The sequence below is a fragment of the Myotis brandtii genome, unplaced genomic scaffold, assembly GCF_000412655.1.
Source record: "Myotis brandtii unplaced genomic scaffold, ASM41265v1 scaffold191, whole genome shotgun sequence".
In the NCBI taxonomy this organism is placed as follows: Eukaryota; Metazoa; Chordata; class Mammalia; order Chiroptera; family Vespertilionidae; genus Myotis; species Myotis brandtii.
In genome coordinates this window covers 4,665,665-4,682,508 of record NW_005357115.1, presented here as the reverse complement: position 1 = coordinate 4,682,508, position 16,844 = coordinate 4,665,665, and the positions used below count along the sequence as shown (strand labels likewise).

Here is a 16,844-nt window from a genome sequence, read left to right as displayed (position 1 = left end):
ATTGTACTCAATATATATATTCAACCTATATATATTTATTGTACTCAATATATATATCAAGAGGAAATGCAGGTATTGGTCTTGTTCCCTCTAATCAATTTATGTATTTGAGTTGTTTCCATTTTAGAGAAAATTACAAAAACAAAAGACCAGAAGGGTTAAAATATCACAGAACGTTCTGTCCTCATTACTTGTGTAAAGTCCCCACTGCATCAAAGGGACAGCATGTTAAATCAATAGAGACTTGAGCTGTTAATTTCCAAAAAGGAAGAGATGATTGAACTAAAATAGCCCATGTCGAGTCTCTGCCCACTGGGAATGGAAGTCCCTTTATTTTCAGGTCTTTCTACAATTAGGTAAGTTCCAGGAAGATTATGAGCCACTTTACAAAAATTTCTGATTTTTTGGGGGGGGGGAGGGAATGGGTGGGGAGGGAAAACTTTGCTGACACAAAAGCTTTAGTTTTTTACAGCACTAATTTTACAATAAGGTGATAAGAGGTGTAATCGGTGTATATGTAGGTGTATGTAGGTGAAGTGTGATGAGGGTGGGGTGGGGTGGGGCTGGGGAGATGGGGTCACATCAAGGTCAGTAACAGGTAAGCCTCTTGCCTGTTTTTAATTTCATCTTCTTCCTTCTCTGGGCTATGCCTCTACATTGAAAGTAGAGGGGAGGTGATGCCACTTTCATATTTTACTGATCAGGGGCCATCTTTTTCTAATGTCTTTCCAAGCAGAGACTTGCATTGCATAGGCTCATGATCAATGACTTTTGATCTGGTTTGCATGATCAAATATTTGAAGGGTCTAGTGAGGACCAGCGTGATAAAATAAAGGCCAGCTTTTACTTGAAGACATTTCCTGATACCACTCCTTGGTGGGTCTATTCCTGTGAACTATAATAGGTGTCATCAGCCTGATTACCTTTTACATATACAGATTGTGGAAATTCACAGAGTAGAGAAGTAGGCTTTTTTTGTTTTCAAATAAATATCAGCTGATTCTAATTTTTTAATAAGAGTCCCCCCCCTCCCCTTTTTTTTCTCATTCTATTTATGACTTCTTCAAACTAAGAGTCTGTTGCAGCTGGCTGGGGATTCCTTTTTTTTTTTTTTTTTTTTTTTAATCTAAAATAAATTCCTTTCATTCTTAGAACGGCCATGAGCTCTAAGCTGCCATCTCTGAGCTATTCCCCAGGAGAAGTGCGCAGCAGTTCTCCATTGGCTTTCCCCTCTGTGGTTGCAGTGGATATGAAGGGAAAGGTGTTCCTCCACCTCATCACTTCCCAAAGGGAGCTCCCTCCTCTCAAAAAGTAGCTGGTCTCCTCTGGCAAGAGGTGAGAGGCAGGCTGAATTTTGAGATCAGGAAGGGTGTCTATAGCTCCTTTCTTTCAAACCTTGTCTTTCCGTGTTCCCTGCCATTTCGTCTGTGGATGGGCCAGCTCTAGTGCTAAGCTAGTTCTCACCAAAGTAGGTAAGAGAGTAGCAGCCACCCCCACCCACCACCATCCATTCCCTCAGTTACACATGGGGAACAGTCTAGGGGCCTAGATGTGAACTTAATCCACACCTCCTCCCTCTTCTGGGTGGGCTGCCTTCATGCTAGACTGGTGATTCTCAGTCTTCCCTGCACCAGAATTCTCTGAAGAGCTTTTAAAATGCCCAGTCCTGAATCTATCTACTTTAGAGCACTTGTAACCAAACCTCTGGAGGTGGAGACCAGGCAAGTATGTTTTCAAAGCTCCAGAGGGAGAGGTGAGAATGTGCTCCCTATTGTCCAATGCCAGCTTAAGGCACTTGGCAAGTCAGCCCCTTTGAGCCAGCCTTTAGTAATGGCCCTGCATGCAGTCTTACTGAGACCACCCACATTCACTTTCCATCTTTCTTGTCTTGCTCTCCATTGGTCCTGGGTGCTGCCTTGCTCCTGTCCACTTAGCACAGTGGTTCTCAACCTTCCTAATGCCGCGACCCTTTAATACAGTTCCTCATGTTGTGGTGACCCCCAATTTCATTGTTACAAATTGAACATAATTAAAGCATAGTGATTAATCACAAAAACAATATGTAATTATATATGTGTTTTCCGATGGTCTTAGGCGACCCCTGTGAGAGGGTCGTTCAACCCCCCAAGGGGTCGCGACCCACAGGTTGAGAACCGCTGATTAGCATTTCCTCTCTAGACTGAATCTGGCTTTAACTCCATTCAACTCTGTCATCTCTCTGCCAAGATGGCAGAGGCCACGGTGACCCACGTAAGCTTCTCTCAGAATTGACTACAAGCCTATAAGCCTATTTGGAGCTTCTCTTCCTGTATTCCCTTCATCCAACATTTACTAAGCATCTAACAGGCGTGAGAAATGTCCAGCCCGCAGGCTGCATAAGGCCCACGAAATGATTTGGTCTAGGGGTGAATTAATTAAATGTTTGGGCAAATATAGCAACTAATTTTAAGTGGATAATTTTGAATGGCCCCCAAATGGTTATAAATATCCAAATGGCCCTTGGCAGAAAAAGGGTTCCCCACCTCTGAATGTGTCCAGTTCAATGCCAAGTGCTTTGTATTATTACCACGTTCAATCCTTACAACAACTTATGAGGAAATATCATTTACAGCTAATGAGATAGAGATCCTGAGATAATAAAGACCTTGTTCATGTGTCATATTCCAGGTCTGGTTTTCAAACACAGGTCTGGCAGACTCCAAAACCCATGATCTCCACATTGCCACACTGCTCCCAGTGGAAAAGACCTGGTTTCTGCCAGGACGTGTTCACAGTCTAGTCAGGAAGACACACACAGGAAACAAGCACGAGGGCCAGAGGGAGACTCTGGCTATGGGAGCAGGTAAGAGGGGCATTCACCCAGAGAAGAGTCCTAGAGAAGATGATACTTTGAATTGAACCCCAAAAGATGAGTAAAAGTTATTCACATGAAGAACCCCATATATACAGATGTGGCATCCAGAGAAATCTAGGCTTCCTCAGGGACCTTAAGAAGTTCAATATGGCTGGAGGAGGATGTGGAAGAAGAAGTAAGAGGTGGACAGGTAGGCAGGGCAGGTCATGAGCCTTTAAGCTGGTAAGTTCTGCATTTTATCCTGGGGGCAGTGAAGATTTTAAGTAGAAGAGAGATAAAAATCAAAGTTACATTTAGGAGGAAGAGTTGGCAAAGGACATGCATGACTAGAGGCAAGGAGAACAGTTAAAAGGTTATAGCACAAATTCTGGTGAAATTGTGATGGTGACCAGGACTAAGATATTGCCAGTGAAACAGGAGGGGACAAAATTAGGAGCTATTTAGAAGGAAGATACGATTGGGTTTTATGAAAGACTAAATATGGTGAGTGAGAACAAGGAAGAATCAAGAATGAATCCTTCCCTTGAAATAAAGAACATAGGAAGAAAAGCAGGTTGGGGGAAGCTGTGAGTTTCTTTGAACATGTTATGTTAAGGGGTCCAGTGGGCAGCTGGAGATGAAGGCCTGGAGTCCAGGAAAGGTCTGGACTAGATTTAAAGTAGGAAATCACCAAGGTGGTCATTGACTCCAAAGATGTAATAAGGTACCCTGATAGAGTGGGCAGAATGAGGAGAGCCGCATCAGCAATGACCACTAGAAGGAAGCCCACCTTCCCTCCAGAACTTGAGTATTATTCTGATCCCTGGACTGCTTATTCGGGCCCTGAAACCCTTGCCTGCTTGCCAGTATCTTTCCCTGAAAGAAAGAGAACTCTTCTTTATGCCCTCATCCATTTGCCGATACCTCCACGAATGTTCAGCTCTTCCAGAACCACATCTCTGCTGGATCCAATTCCTGCATGCTTGCTGCTGCCCAGAATCTCTCCCTACCTTACACCACCAACCAAACAGGACACTCTAGGACCGTCATTTGCCCAGGCTTTCTTTTCCCTTTGGGCACTGTATCTTGAATCGATCAAGTTCTGTTGTGGGCCAGCCTCTAGAATCACATTAGTTCCTTCTGGCCCAAATCCTATACCCTAAGTGGGCAGGACCCTCCCTGTTTATTCTCCTTCCCTTTTGGCCCAGGGCTGTGCCCTGGTCCAGCATGCCTCACTTCACAGCCCATGGAACAGCAAAGCAGGCCCCTGAAGATGCTAAAGCTGAGGCTGAAGCTGATGAAGGTAGAGGTAAAGGTTTCTTGGTCTATCCAGCTGCCTGGAGCAGGGGAAGAGGAAACACAGCAGAGGCTAACAGAATGGAAAAGTAGAACACCAGAATTTGCTCCCGAGGGAGACTGGCTGTAGAATACCTTAAATTAGAAGTCTCAAAAAAAATGTGTTAGGGATCCCTGTTGCCTTGGCTGGCTCCGGGTGTGGTTCTTTCCAAGGGAGAACGATTGGTGGAGTTTTTCCAGCCCTATAATTCTACTTGTGATGAGGTAGAATTAAAGCTGAAATGTGAGTTCATAAATTGCCTAGTTGGTGCATAAGACTTTAAATCTCCTCAAAAAAGTTAAATACAAAATCATATTAAACTCCACATCCATCTGCCTACAATGATCTGATTTCCAAATTGAGTATAATTAATTTTTAATCCTAGGTCAGCTTCCCCACCACCACCTGTCTCTCTCGTCACAACCTCCCCCATCAGATAGTGTGTGCTCAGAGAATTCGAGACCATTTTAAATATTAACTGGAGCCATACCTACCTAGAAAGATGAATCCACACACACGCCTTCTCTTCTTCTGCCTATTATTACTAGTATAGTTGCTCATATATTTCTAAATGTAGCTCTGGTTAAAAATAAATTCTGTAAACTAGGAATGTGGGATGTGTCTGCCTCCACAAAAATTCCTTTGTTCTCTGTGTAGAAGTGAGCAGAGATGCAGAAGTACAAAGCCAAGCCTGCCTTTAAGAAAAAGATACTACACCAGTTTTCAGCATCTGTGTATGTCTTCCTGTTAGACGCAGGGGTCACTGAATTTGGAGGAGAGATCTGGGTGCTTCCAGGTTTTATAGCATAGACTTACTTCCACAACTGCTCAGTTTTGGATGGGCAGAAATTCCATAAGAAAGGGCACAGGAATAGACAGGCATGGCGGGCTAAGGCCGGTTATCACCAGGAAGCTGACAGGATGAAGCATCCTCCAAGAGCAGGCCGACCAGGGCTGAATCAGCTAAGTCAGGAAACTGCTGTCAGCATCTTGGGAGGCCAGGGTACTCCTGGAGAGAAGCTCTTCAGATGGAGATCCTCTGCTGAGTGAGGCCTTTTGTCTGGATGAATTGAACCATGCGTATTTTTAATGAGCTTTTGTTCTCCTTAACATTGGAGTTCTCATCTTCTATGACAGACCCACTCACCCTTGGGGACAGGAATACCAGCACAGATCCTTGAAGAAAGGAAAAGGAACTGGGCAGTAAGTCCTGGGGATATATGATAGATCATGCTCAATGAAAGTAGAAACCAAAGAGGGTTGCTACTTGTTCGATACCATTCTAAACAAACCCTGGGTTGTTCACATCCCAGGATTACTTGCAGTAGGCAACTCAAAGGTCCTGAGCCTGAAGGGCAGCTAACAACAATATAAAGCTAAAAAGGAGAAAACTGATCCTAGAGGCAGCCACCTGTGAACGTCGCCCACCAATAGTTTCTAGAAGCTACCAAATTTGTGTTCACATGTGCTGGAACCAGTACTGTCCCTGAGACCTTCTGAAGAATCCAATGTTAGCTGCTTAATAAGTGATCTAAAATGTGTGACTGGAGAAACTGTAGTGTTGAGGGTTTAGTCCTTTACTTTTACATGGCCCCTAGCAGGTGGCATGGAAGGTCAGCTGAACTTAGAATCTTTAATGGAGACAAAAACTTCTGACTGAAGAATGACCCATTTGGGGAAGATAAAGCTGATGATAGGAAATGGGCTGGGCCTAGACATTAGACTATCTTTTCAGTGAGTCACACGTTAGAGGGCATTCAGGGGCTGAAAACGCGGCCTCTACAAAAAGAAATTAGATCACAAGTACAATACTTTTAACCACAAATACTGCAAAGGAAAAAACTTAAAGTAGTCAGTAGTGAAAAAACAAGGCAATTATTAACATCAGGGAAAACAAAAGGTAACTTTCTTTGCATGTGTATAATGATGTAAACACCAAATATTAATTTAACCAAAAATTGTATCATTATGTAGGAAGGATTAGAGAGTTAAAACAAAGGGATAGCTTAAAAGAGTGCTAAATCTTCACTTACCATAAAAGGATGATAATACATCTAAATTGCTGAACCAAAAGAGAACAGCACATGTATATTACTTAATATATGGCAATGTGTGAATGCCAGAACAAGAAGACTAAGGGGAGTAGGAAGGAATGAGGAAGGAAACTGTTGAATTTCATTAGCCTTTTAATGCTATTTGACTTTTTAAATTATGGGCATGTGTTCATTAAAACAATTTCTAAGTGATCTTTCTCCAGAAGGACAAGACAGAACAGAACATCCTGAGTGTGTTGAAAAAGCCAATTAACGTTAAGCTCCAAATGCATTATATAACATAGGAAAGATTTAGGAAGCAAGAGGAAGGCCTAAGGCTCCTTTAGTTGATTTAGGCACAGTTTGATAACAGTTAAGTTTAATATCAAGAGTACTTAATTTGCATGATTTTAAACCTTGTTAATGCTTATATAATATTTACAATAGAATTTATTAAAACTTTCTTTTTAAAAAAGTAGTTTGGGAACAGAAATATACTGAGTGGGTCATGCTCTATACACTATTTCTTTAATTGTCCTTATAGGAAGAATGGCTGACCAGTGGACCTATGCATCCATAAACATCATTGTTATTTATCACGTGCCAGCTACCTAAAGAGCAAAGTATTGACTAGGAGGAATTAATCATCTTCCATAAGATTTGAGACTATGATTGTCATGAATTTAATCCATTTCTTTCTTCCTAGCGCTCTTTCAGAAATGCTAAATATAAAGGAGTTTGCCCAAATTTTTCTTTTGATGGCAGGTGACACTGTTTAAGTAAACATGTTGTCACATTGAATGGATGACTAATGTGGAATGGACCTTTATTTACCCTTTATCAGAGGATTCCTTAATCTCAGTGCTGTTAACATTTGGGGTCAGATAATTCTTTGTTGTAGGGGCCTAAACTGTGCATTGCAGGATGTTTCAAAGTATACCTGTCCTCACACACTAGATACCAATAGCATCCATCCTCTCCAGTTGTGACAACCAAAAAATGTCTTTAGTAGCTCATCAAAGATTTAGGTTTAGTCTATATTATTAACTGCAGCAAAGAACATCCAAACAGTGATTAAAATTTATTATACCACTCTGCATCTGATAACTGAGACATGTTAAGTGAGAAGGTTCTCCCTAAAGTATAATTAGACTATGTAAATTACTTAAGTATTTTTAAATCTGGAATAAAATTGAAAATGAAAAGAATCCCATCATGACATCCTAACACACTGGTTAAATCTTTCTCCAGGCAGGGGAATCTTGCTCCCAAAACCTTTATAATCTCTGCCTCAACTGAGCTTGCTTCAGCTTTCAAGAAACCTGGGGTAGAACCCAGAGGGGTTTGAGCAGGCAATGGCACTCCAGTGAGGATTCCTGGCCAAAGTGAGTACGACTGGGTCTGGGACATAAATAGCTGCTTCATCATCAAAGCCTCCTGCCCAAGAGAAGGCTTTCATGAGAACTCAGGCTCATTGTGTGAAAATTCAGATGACTGAACTATAATTAGCCCGATTAGTCAACATTTTAATTCATAGGATTCTGGCTTTGATGTGTTCCTTTCTCACAGAATCAAAGCTAATAATTCTGGAAACATAATTGGGAGCTGAGTGCCAGCTTGAAGCTTGGGGAGCTCCCTCACCTCTTTGGCAAGCTCTGCTTCCAAGACAGCCGCTTCCTGGCCATGAATGAACCTGGCCCAGGCACCTCCACCTTGCCCTTTAGCTCCTTGCTTCCCAGGACATTTCCTGAGCACCTTTTCTCTGTGAGTCAAGATCACTAGAATTAGGTTCTAAATTTAGTGGTTGACAGTAAACTGTGATGTCAGTATCTCTAAAGCCTGAGCCCATACATTATAGGTGCTCAATAAACCTTTTTTTGGATGTTGCTAGACAAACAATGGAGCAGATCATTGACTGCTTATCCAAGAACCATCCTTCCTATTTCAGGAATAAAAACACGATTTAAACCAACAATTGTCGTGATTGTCTTCTTGATCAAACATAAGCACATGAGATCATTCTGGCCAATGAAATATGATAAGAAGTCAACTGGGAGGATTCTCAGAAAGATCTTCTTGCTTAAAAAGGCATACATACCAAGAGACAGTCCTCTTCTGCTATTGGATGTGGTTGTATTTCCATGTGACACCTAGGACTGTGCCATCTTGAACCAGGAGGAAGACTATCTGAGGACAAAGAAGATAAGCTAAGGATGCATCAGAGAGATAGAAGAATGTTCAGCCTCTCTGCCATTATTAAGCTGAAGCGACTTCTGGATTTCTTAAGTAGATGATACACCTTCCTTATTGTTAACCTATTCTCAGTTGCATTTCCTGCGGCTTATAGCTGAAAACATCTTAATTGATCTAAGTGATTCACCAGATTTTTTTTTACACAGGAAGGGATTTACGTGAAAGGCTAGCCTACTGGGAACTTTATTATAACCACTACTACTTACTGAGCATGGACCACACACACGCTCCAGAACTGTATGAACACTGACTCTAAATCTCACAAAAACTCCATGAGATGATGTTTATTATCTGCATTTTATAAGTAAGGCAATGGAGGCTTTGAGAGCATAACTAAACTTATGCAAATCACCCAGTTACTATACAGGGCAACTCAGATTCAAACCCAGATACGGCCTGACTCTGTTTTTCTCTACATTCTACTTCTCATTAGCTTTTCCAAAGACACATTGGAAGAGATGAGGATAAACACACACAGGAAGGCTACGTTATCTTATAACTTATTTCTGTGTTATAAGATAGAAGGAAGAAAGGAATGGACATTATATCTCCTGAAACTGCCTAAATGGGTAATGAAACCACTGTCCTCAAAACATCCCTTACCATGCATATAAGCCTAACCAAATGGACACAGACACCAGGGGGGTGAGGGCACGAGTGGGGGAGTGGCGGGGCAATGGGAGGATAAGAACACATATGTAATACCTTAATCAATAAAGAAAAAACAAACCTAAAATGCCACCTTTGTCATATAGCAAGATTTCTTTTTTCTACTTAATCCCAGTTATTTATTTATCTATTTTTGTGTCAATAAAATATTGTTTTGATTACAGAAAAACAACAACAACAATCCTCTCCGACATTTTGACATCGGGCCTCCTAATTACCTGCAAACCTGGTCATGGCACTTATAATTTGTAAAGACCATTACTGGCTTCTTTCAAGCATATCTCACCTAGGAACATCCTGTCTCTCATATTCATGACATAGTCCCTGAAGACAGGATTAAAAAGATTTTAAAATCCTAAACAGAAAAATATGTTTCCTGTGCCCCAAACACTCCCCACTCCCTGCCCCAACACACGAAAACAGGGTACCCAGTAAAGACAAAGAAGAATACCAAGTGGTGCTAAGCTCTTGGGACTAAGCTCTGGTCCCAAGTCTGATCCTGGTTTGTTCAAGAGAAGACTGATTCTGGAAAAGGCTTAGAAAGTGCTACAGACTGAGTTTTATTTTCTGGGGATCCTGCAGGACATGAGTGGGGAAGGGTAGGGGTTTCTTCTACAAATAGCCCTAATGGACCACTGTGCCTCCTTATATGACCTTGACTGAGAAAATTAATAAACCCCATATCCTCTCCCCTTCCATTTTCTTCCCTTGTAAAACAGGAATAATATAGGCTAGTTGACCATAAAAATCCTAGATGAATGTCAGCATCTGACTGCTGTGAGCTCCCAGGCTTGCACGAGATAGACTAGAGATCATCCCTGTACCATCCCAGTTTCTCCTTGGCTATCTCACCCTTCACCAACTCCCATCAGCCTCATGAATCTAATGGTCATCAAAGTCGGAAATTTCTTCACATTTCCTGAGCCACTGTAAAGAACTGATAAATGAGCTAATCTCTGCACACCATACATCCCAAGAGCTCACATGTAGCTGGCTTGCTGGCATGGCATGCTGACAAACCTGGAGAGGTAGGAGGAGATCCAGGCTTCCTGGATCCAGGAGATCCATGGAAGCCTAGGCAAGAAGATACATCAACATGAAGAGTGTCATCCCACTGGGCCAAATGCAGCTAAGAGGCCAAGAATGTGACCAGTAGATGAAGCAATGTGGAGCTTATTGGACCATGAGAAGAGCAGTTTGAGATTGAAATGCTAATGGACTGTGTTAAGGAAAGAACAGGAGGGAAAAAGAAGTGTCTACAGACAACTCTGAAGAAATTTTGCTTTGAATGAGATCAAAGAAATGGAAGAGAATGTGCAATCAAAAAAAGTTTAAGATAAGAGATATTAGGGCATCTTTTATAGGCTGATGAGAATATCCATTCAAGAGGAAGAAATTGAGAATGCAGGAGAGAGAAGTGATATTTACAGAAGGGAACCCTCTAGGAAGGTAAGAAGTGGGGGTACTTTATTCTCTCAGTGTGAGATTTTTCTGGTAACTTATTTCCTCTACTCTTCTGATGGACATATGTTCCATGTGCCCTCACGTGGTAGTCTAATCCAGGACAGAGTCATGCTAAGAGCTTCTCTTAGTGTTGCATACTGGTTCTAGGATCTAAGCTGTGGCAATCTTCTTCCAGTTTGCTTCCTGATTTCCCAGTGTACTATCCCCAAGATCTTTTCAAAGGTCAAAAAATTAATGTCTGAGCTCCCTCAATAATATAACTCTTAATATGGGCCAGACATTGCATTTATTGTCCCACTTACTGTTATTATCCCACCTTATAGATGTGGACCCAGAGGCAATGAAATGTTAAATGACCTGCCAGAGGTCATATATCTGGTAAGTGGAGGAACCGGGACTTGAACCCAATCAGTGTGGCTCTGGAAGCTCATCTCTTTAATCTCCCCCATATTCTGTTTCCTCCCTTTGGCTCTTCTTCCAGAAGGCCTAGGATCCTTTAAACCTATAAAACTACTTGTGGCTTGTCTTGACCCTACACACACACACACACACACACACACGCGCGCACACACACACACACACACACACACACACACACGGCCTGTCCTGAAGCCCTTCTAATGAGTAGTCATCTCAATTCACCTGCGACTAGTCCTGTACCCATAAGAAATGCTTCTCATACAGGGAGGGAGGCCTTTGAGTTGCTGCTTTCCTATTTATATCTGGTCAGAGCTGGGCAGGAAACAGATGGCACACTCAAATTGAGTAATTTGAGGAGAGTTGAATAAAGGGACTATTTACAAAGGTGTGGGCAGGATGTAGGAAAACCACAGAAGTAGTGTAATAAGTAACAGCTACTTGACCACCCCTAGGCTTGAAGGGGTAGGAAAGGTGTGAACACCAGGACCTATAGAGTGGGCCCTGTGTGGTTCACCACCTGACAAGAGCTGTGACCATGAGTCAAGAGATGGAGCCAGACCGGAGGTGCCCTCTTTTCACTCCCCGCCCTCCCAGGTCTCCCTCATACTTTTCTTCCCTCTGATCTCCTGCCCAGGGCTTCCACTTGCTAAACCCAACCAAAAACCAAAGGGCAAGGGAGCCTGTTGATACAGTTTGCATGTAGTGGATAGAAAAGAGTGGAGAGTAGATCTAGAAGGGCAAATAGAAGTATCTACCATACTAACCAGGTTACTATTTAGGGTAAAGAATGGGGCTCTGGAGCCAAGTGCCAACTGCCTCTTATTTGCCACATGACTCGGGGCAAGTTATTTAACCTCTCTATGCATTAGTTTCCTCATCTTTAAAGTGGGCTACCTAACAAGAGCTGTGACCGTAACACCAACCTCACAGAGCTGTAGTAAGTGTTAATCCTTAATTTTTTCTCATTTAGATAACACAGCACTTAGCATATAGTAGGCACTCAATAAATACTGGTTCCTTTTCTTTCTCACCTTCTTCAGGTTAATGTATAGGAACGAAGTCTTCAAATTTACATCTAGCCCTATTATATGTACTCAGTATGTATTGCTTGATTGATGATTGAAGGGACCTTTCTTTCCTTGAGGTCTCAGAATATCCTGTAAATGACCCATCCAATCTCTCCTAAGAGCCTGCAACAGTTAAATTGTGGCTTCAAAAGTTCTTGATATTGCTGACATGGTTCTAGCTCACTTCGTGGGTGGCTGCAAGGTTACTAGAGTGTTGGCCTTATAATTTATTAAACTGTACATTTGTTTTATGCTATTGTCTGCATTTGCTTAACAATTTAAAAGTTTTAAAAAATATGTTCTAAATTTCACATAACCATAAAAAATAAAAATATTTCATTGTTTGCTTTCCCTCCATTTGGTCTTTCCTGTGACTAGATGGATCTGAATCATCACCAGGTTCTTGACAAAAGGCATTTGAAAAGGTGATTTTACTGGTGATAAGTGGATCTAGGACCACTTATTTCTTCCTACTCATACTAGTATATTTCTTCTGAGGCTGGGTCTAATGCTTGTCCAGAATGTACACCTGAAGGCAGCTATAGGGTATGCTCCCTACTCTGGCCCTTTCTTTGAAGAACTCCATGGTTCTTGTTGACTGGCTCCAAATCCCTGCCCTTTGATGCACCCTGAACAAGAGGCTTCCTCTATCAGCCTCTTAAAAGCTTGGAGTGCTGGGGCTCCTATATTCTACCAAGCACCTCTGTCATGTTGCCAGGCCTTGTCCCCAATACACTCTTAAGTAGATGCCAAAGTGAAGGAATGCTTTTCCAAGCCATTTACCTGGCATTCTCCCTCTCTATTATAACGTCTCTTTCAAACCTTCTTTCATTATGTGCTTTCCAAAGGAATAAAAAACTCCCTATGACTATAAACTCTACTAGACTCAAAGTTCCACAGTGGTAGAACTGTATCTTTTCATGTTTTTATAACCTATATTGCCGGAGTCATTGACACAGATTAGAAGCTCAAGAGAAGGTTGTTGAAACGAACTGAATTGAATTTTCTACCCCTTCCTGCCTGCATGAAAAATGTCTATTTCTCCAGGCCAGCGTGATCACTTCAGTGGGTCGCACACTACTTGAGGGAGAGGGACTTTGCCTTCTCTGGGAGTTGGTTTTTAACTGGCAGCTGCAGCAGGAGTGTGTAAAAGGATGAAATGGGAGGTGGACAGGGAGGAACCGGCACTTGAGAAACTTGGAGTCTCATTTATTGTTAACATTATTCACAGATGACTTTCTATCTTTCTTCTCCTTAGCATGGATGCTTCTACCCTCTTCTTGTAAACGAGTGCATAGCTGAGGAATTGTATTTGTTTATCTTGCTTCTTGAACAGTCACAGATACACTCCCAGCCCCTTTCACCCCCTGCCTGCCAAAGCTGGCCTAGTGCTTTTGATGTCTTTACTTTTGCAAAAATGACACAGGGCCTGGAGATGAGAGAGTTCGAGCTAGGACATTCAGCTCCTCTGTACCTCACCTTTCCTCATCAGTAGCTGGGAGTGGGAGTAATAAATAAGGAGTAAGAAAGAAGTGGAGCTTGCTGTTGGGACGAAAAGTTCCAGCCTGTGAAACGTGTGATTTATGGCGATGAGACATTCAGATCCAATTCCTGGGTGAGGGCATCTGAGGCAGGGGCCTCAACGTGTTTCCCTACCATAAATCAGGACACAGATTGACCTAATCAGCTGTTTTCCTTATTCCTCCAAGTTCCAAAGTGCAAATGCTTTCCTGCTGAGTAGTTATTTTAGAAGAGGGAAGGGGAAGTAAAAAGCCAGGCTCCCTAGGGCCCTCAGGGGCGCTGGCGATGCTTCCCAGACACCATTGTAATATCTAGGATCTCCTCGTTCCCCAGTTAACGCCACCCTCATGCGGGCTCCGAGTCTAAAGTGACCTGAAACAAGCTCAGAGCACAGACCAACGCGTAGCTTTCCCATCTCCCAAAGATGAGATTCCAAAGGTTTGTAAATAAATACTCCCCGCAGCAGAATTTCATTGTCAAGAAGGACAGCATGTTTGTCCCGACGCCCACAGGAGGGCCTTTTGCCAAAACGAATGGGAAATCAGTGGCCCCATTAACATCCTGTGATCTTAGATCTAAAAATGACCCGGACGGGGTAAACAAGGTGACGTAAGCGGCTGGGCAGGGAGTGGCTCTCTACTGCCACCTGGAGGAGAGCGTCCGCAATGGCGCAGAGGCTCCGGGCTGCGAGAAAGCGGGCCTTGGCCGGCTGGAACCAACTGGAGAAAACGGGTGCGAGCTGGGAAAACGCCCGGAGGGTGGGAGAATACACAGGAGGCTAAATGGAGAGGAGAGAAAACTCCTATGCGACCTCTGCTAGAGGAAAACGAGGTCTGTGTTATCCAGGCCACTGGGCGCTGTGGCGTTAACCCTGCTGGCTTCCTCCTGGGAACACTGCTTTTATCAAAGGACTCAGGCACCATAAACTCTCGCTAGAAAAAATTATAGCTAAAGCTGCGTGGGGACAAGATCGCAACGCTGTAGGCCCTTGTTAAAAACAACTCTTAGTTTCTGAAAGAAAAAAAAAAGGAGAGGCATGGATATGCTAATAAAGGGCCACCAGATTTTCTGTTGTACTTTGGGCTTCTCTGTGACTTAGTGGGGGAGGGAGTGCAGGAGTGTAACAAAAGTCCTAATTTACTTTCTTGTCAGACTAATGTGAGAATGAGGCTGCAAAGCTTTCTGCATTACGCAACCCCCATGCTGGGAGCCGCCCCAGAAATGTGCTGGGGGCTAGATCAACGGGGTGTTACTACTTTCCCTCCTGTAGATGATCCACAAAAGAACAACAAAGAGTTGATTTTTAACTTGTTAAAAACAAAACAAAACCCACTTTATTTGGGGGTTAGTCAGTTCTTGCTGTGTTGCAAACCACCTCTAAATCTCTGTAGCTGGGGACAATAAACATTTCTTTTTCTTGCTAATGGAGCTGCAGGTCAGCCTTGCTCTGATCTTAGTTAGGCTCAACTGGGTTGGCTGAGCTCATCTGGACTCCAGGCTTCGGGTCAAATACAGGTCTGCTCCAGTGATTCCATTTCTGGACCGAGATGAAAGGACACAGTGACTACCTGAGGCATACTCTTCTGGCAGAGGGTGGAACTGTTCAAGAGGCCAAGTCAAAATAGGCAGACACATTTGAAGCTTCTGCTTATGTCATATCAGCTAATATTCCATTGGCTGAGGCAAGTCCAACATCAACAGGGGGTGGAGGGCAGGGAGTGGGATATACCTTGCTTACTCTAGTTGATCCAGAGGGTCATTGTCTGCTCACAGGAATATTTGCTTCCTTTGGGAGAATTGCAAAGTGAGGATGGTCTAGATCAGCGGTCGCCAACCTTTCGGACCTCAGGGACCACCAGTTGGCAACCACTGGACTAGATAAGCCTTATGTATATTGGTGGTCGTCAACATGAATTTAATATTGCATAATAGACACTTCTAGTTCATTTCTCTTTCTAGTTTTACCCTCCACTTATGACATTATGTATTCAGGGACACAATACCTTTGATCATGGCAGGTCTGCCTTATGGACATTCTCTCATGACAGGATTTTTTCAAAACTCCCTGTACCAGAAGGGTGGACATTACTGATGCAGGTATCACCTGTGGAATGACAACAACAGGCAGAGAGTCTTTAAGAAGGCAGCATGGTATGTTGAGAAGAGCACTAGATTTGATAATCAAGAAACCTGGGTGTCTAATCCTGATTTGCCAGTTTTGGAATTTGGAAGGGTTGGCAGAGACCAACAACCAGTTGCCTTTAAAGCCTTGTTTAGTAGCTGGACTTTATCCTGTGCACTGGGGCATGACAGGGTCGGATCAGAGTTTTTGAATAAGCTTTTTGGCAACAGTGTGGAGGGTGGATTGAAGGAGAAACATTGGATTGGAGGCAAGGAGGTGGTTAGGGTATAGTCCAGGTGAAAGGTAATGGGGACATAGACCAGGAATGAAGCACTGGAGATGGAAAAAGGAATGAATAAAGAGCCTTTAGGAGCAGAACTGACAGGAAGGACTTCAAGACAATCAAACATGAGAGGAAAGAAAGGGAAAGAGGAGTTAAACATGCATCGAGGATTCAGAGGGCATCGCACAAATAGGAGTAAATATTGTTTCTCAAACTCTTGTTGTAACTGCATAAATGTATGTGTATGCATGGGTTGGCAAGCACTGTAAAATGAATTTCTTTCCAGGGCTGGTGCCCACCTCCAAATTATACAAAATGGACTATATCAGTGTTTTCCAAACTTCAGTCATTTGCATACCTTAGTCACAATTTTTGTCATATTCAAATAACACCTGCATTCTTTTGTTCTTTAAATGAAGTCATTTTTTTTTTAACCTAAACACTTACTGCAGGCTCATCCTAAAACAAAATCATATATGTGAAATCATGACATTTATGTGCTAGTTATTTGTCTATACATATTGAAACAAATACAAGGCTATTAAAATTAAAACGTATCTGTACAAGGTTTGGCAAATGTAGGTTCACAGTTATTCATATGGAAAATAATATAATTAATCTATACTAATAAAAGGGTAATATGCTAATTAGGGCGGATGTCTTCCAGACGTCCAGTGGCTGCGAGGCCCGTGGCTCATGGTGGCCTTGAACCCTGGCAGCTGTGAGGTCCGGGGCTCACAGCAGCTGTGGGCTCACGGCAGCCGTGGTCTCAGGCAGTCGTGAGCCCTGGTGGCTGAGAGGCGCGGGGCTCAGGCAGCCATGGGCTCAGGCAGCTGTAAGCCC

General features: G+C 42.8%; 2 long non-coding RNA genes across 9 annotated transcripts in view; one reads left to right on the top strand and one right to left on the bottom strand.

Moving 5' to 3' along the window:
• The window catches only part of LOC106723583, a 115,067-nt gene that overhangs the window by 51,899 nt on the left and 46,324 nt on the right, over positions 1-16,844 (bottom strand). For 4 of the 7 annotated variants that reach the window (XR_001361832.1, XR_001361831.1, XR_001361830.1 and 1 more), the window contains exons 4-5: positions 15,600-15,700; positions 8,301-8,389 (exon numbers count right to left, since the gene is read on the bottom strand). This is a non-coding gene — a long non-coding RNA (uncharacterized LOC106723583). The other 3 variants (XR_001361829.1, XR_001361828.1, XR_001361833.1) reach the window with 3 other exon arrangements.
• On the top strand, positions 11-8,292 carry LOC102261069. 2 transcript variants are annotated; one of them, XR_001361836.1, is made up of 4 exons: positions 11-356; positions 2,668-2,842; positions 7,454-7,587; positions 8,151-8,292. It is a non-coding gene; the product is annotated as an uncharacterized LOC102261069 (long non-coding RNA). The 2 variants fall into 2 exon arrangements; XR_001361835.1 differs by lacking the exon at positions 8,151-8,292 and having other exon boundaries at positions 7,454-8,132.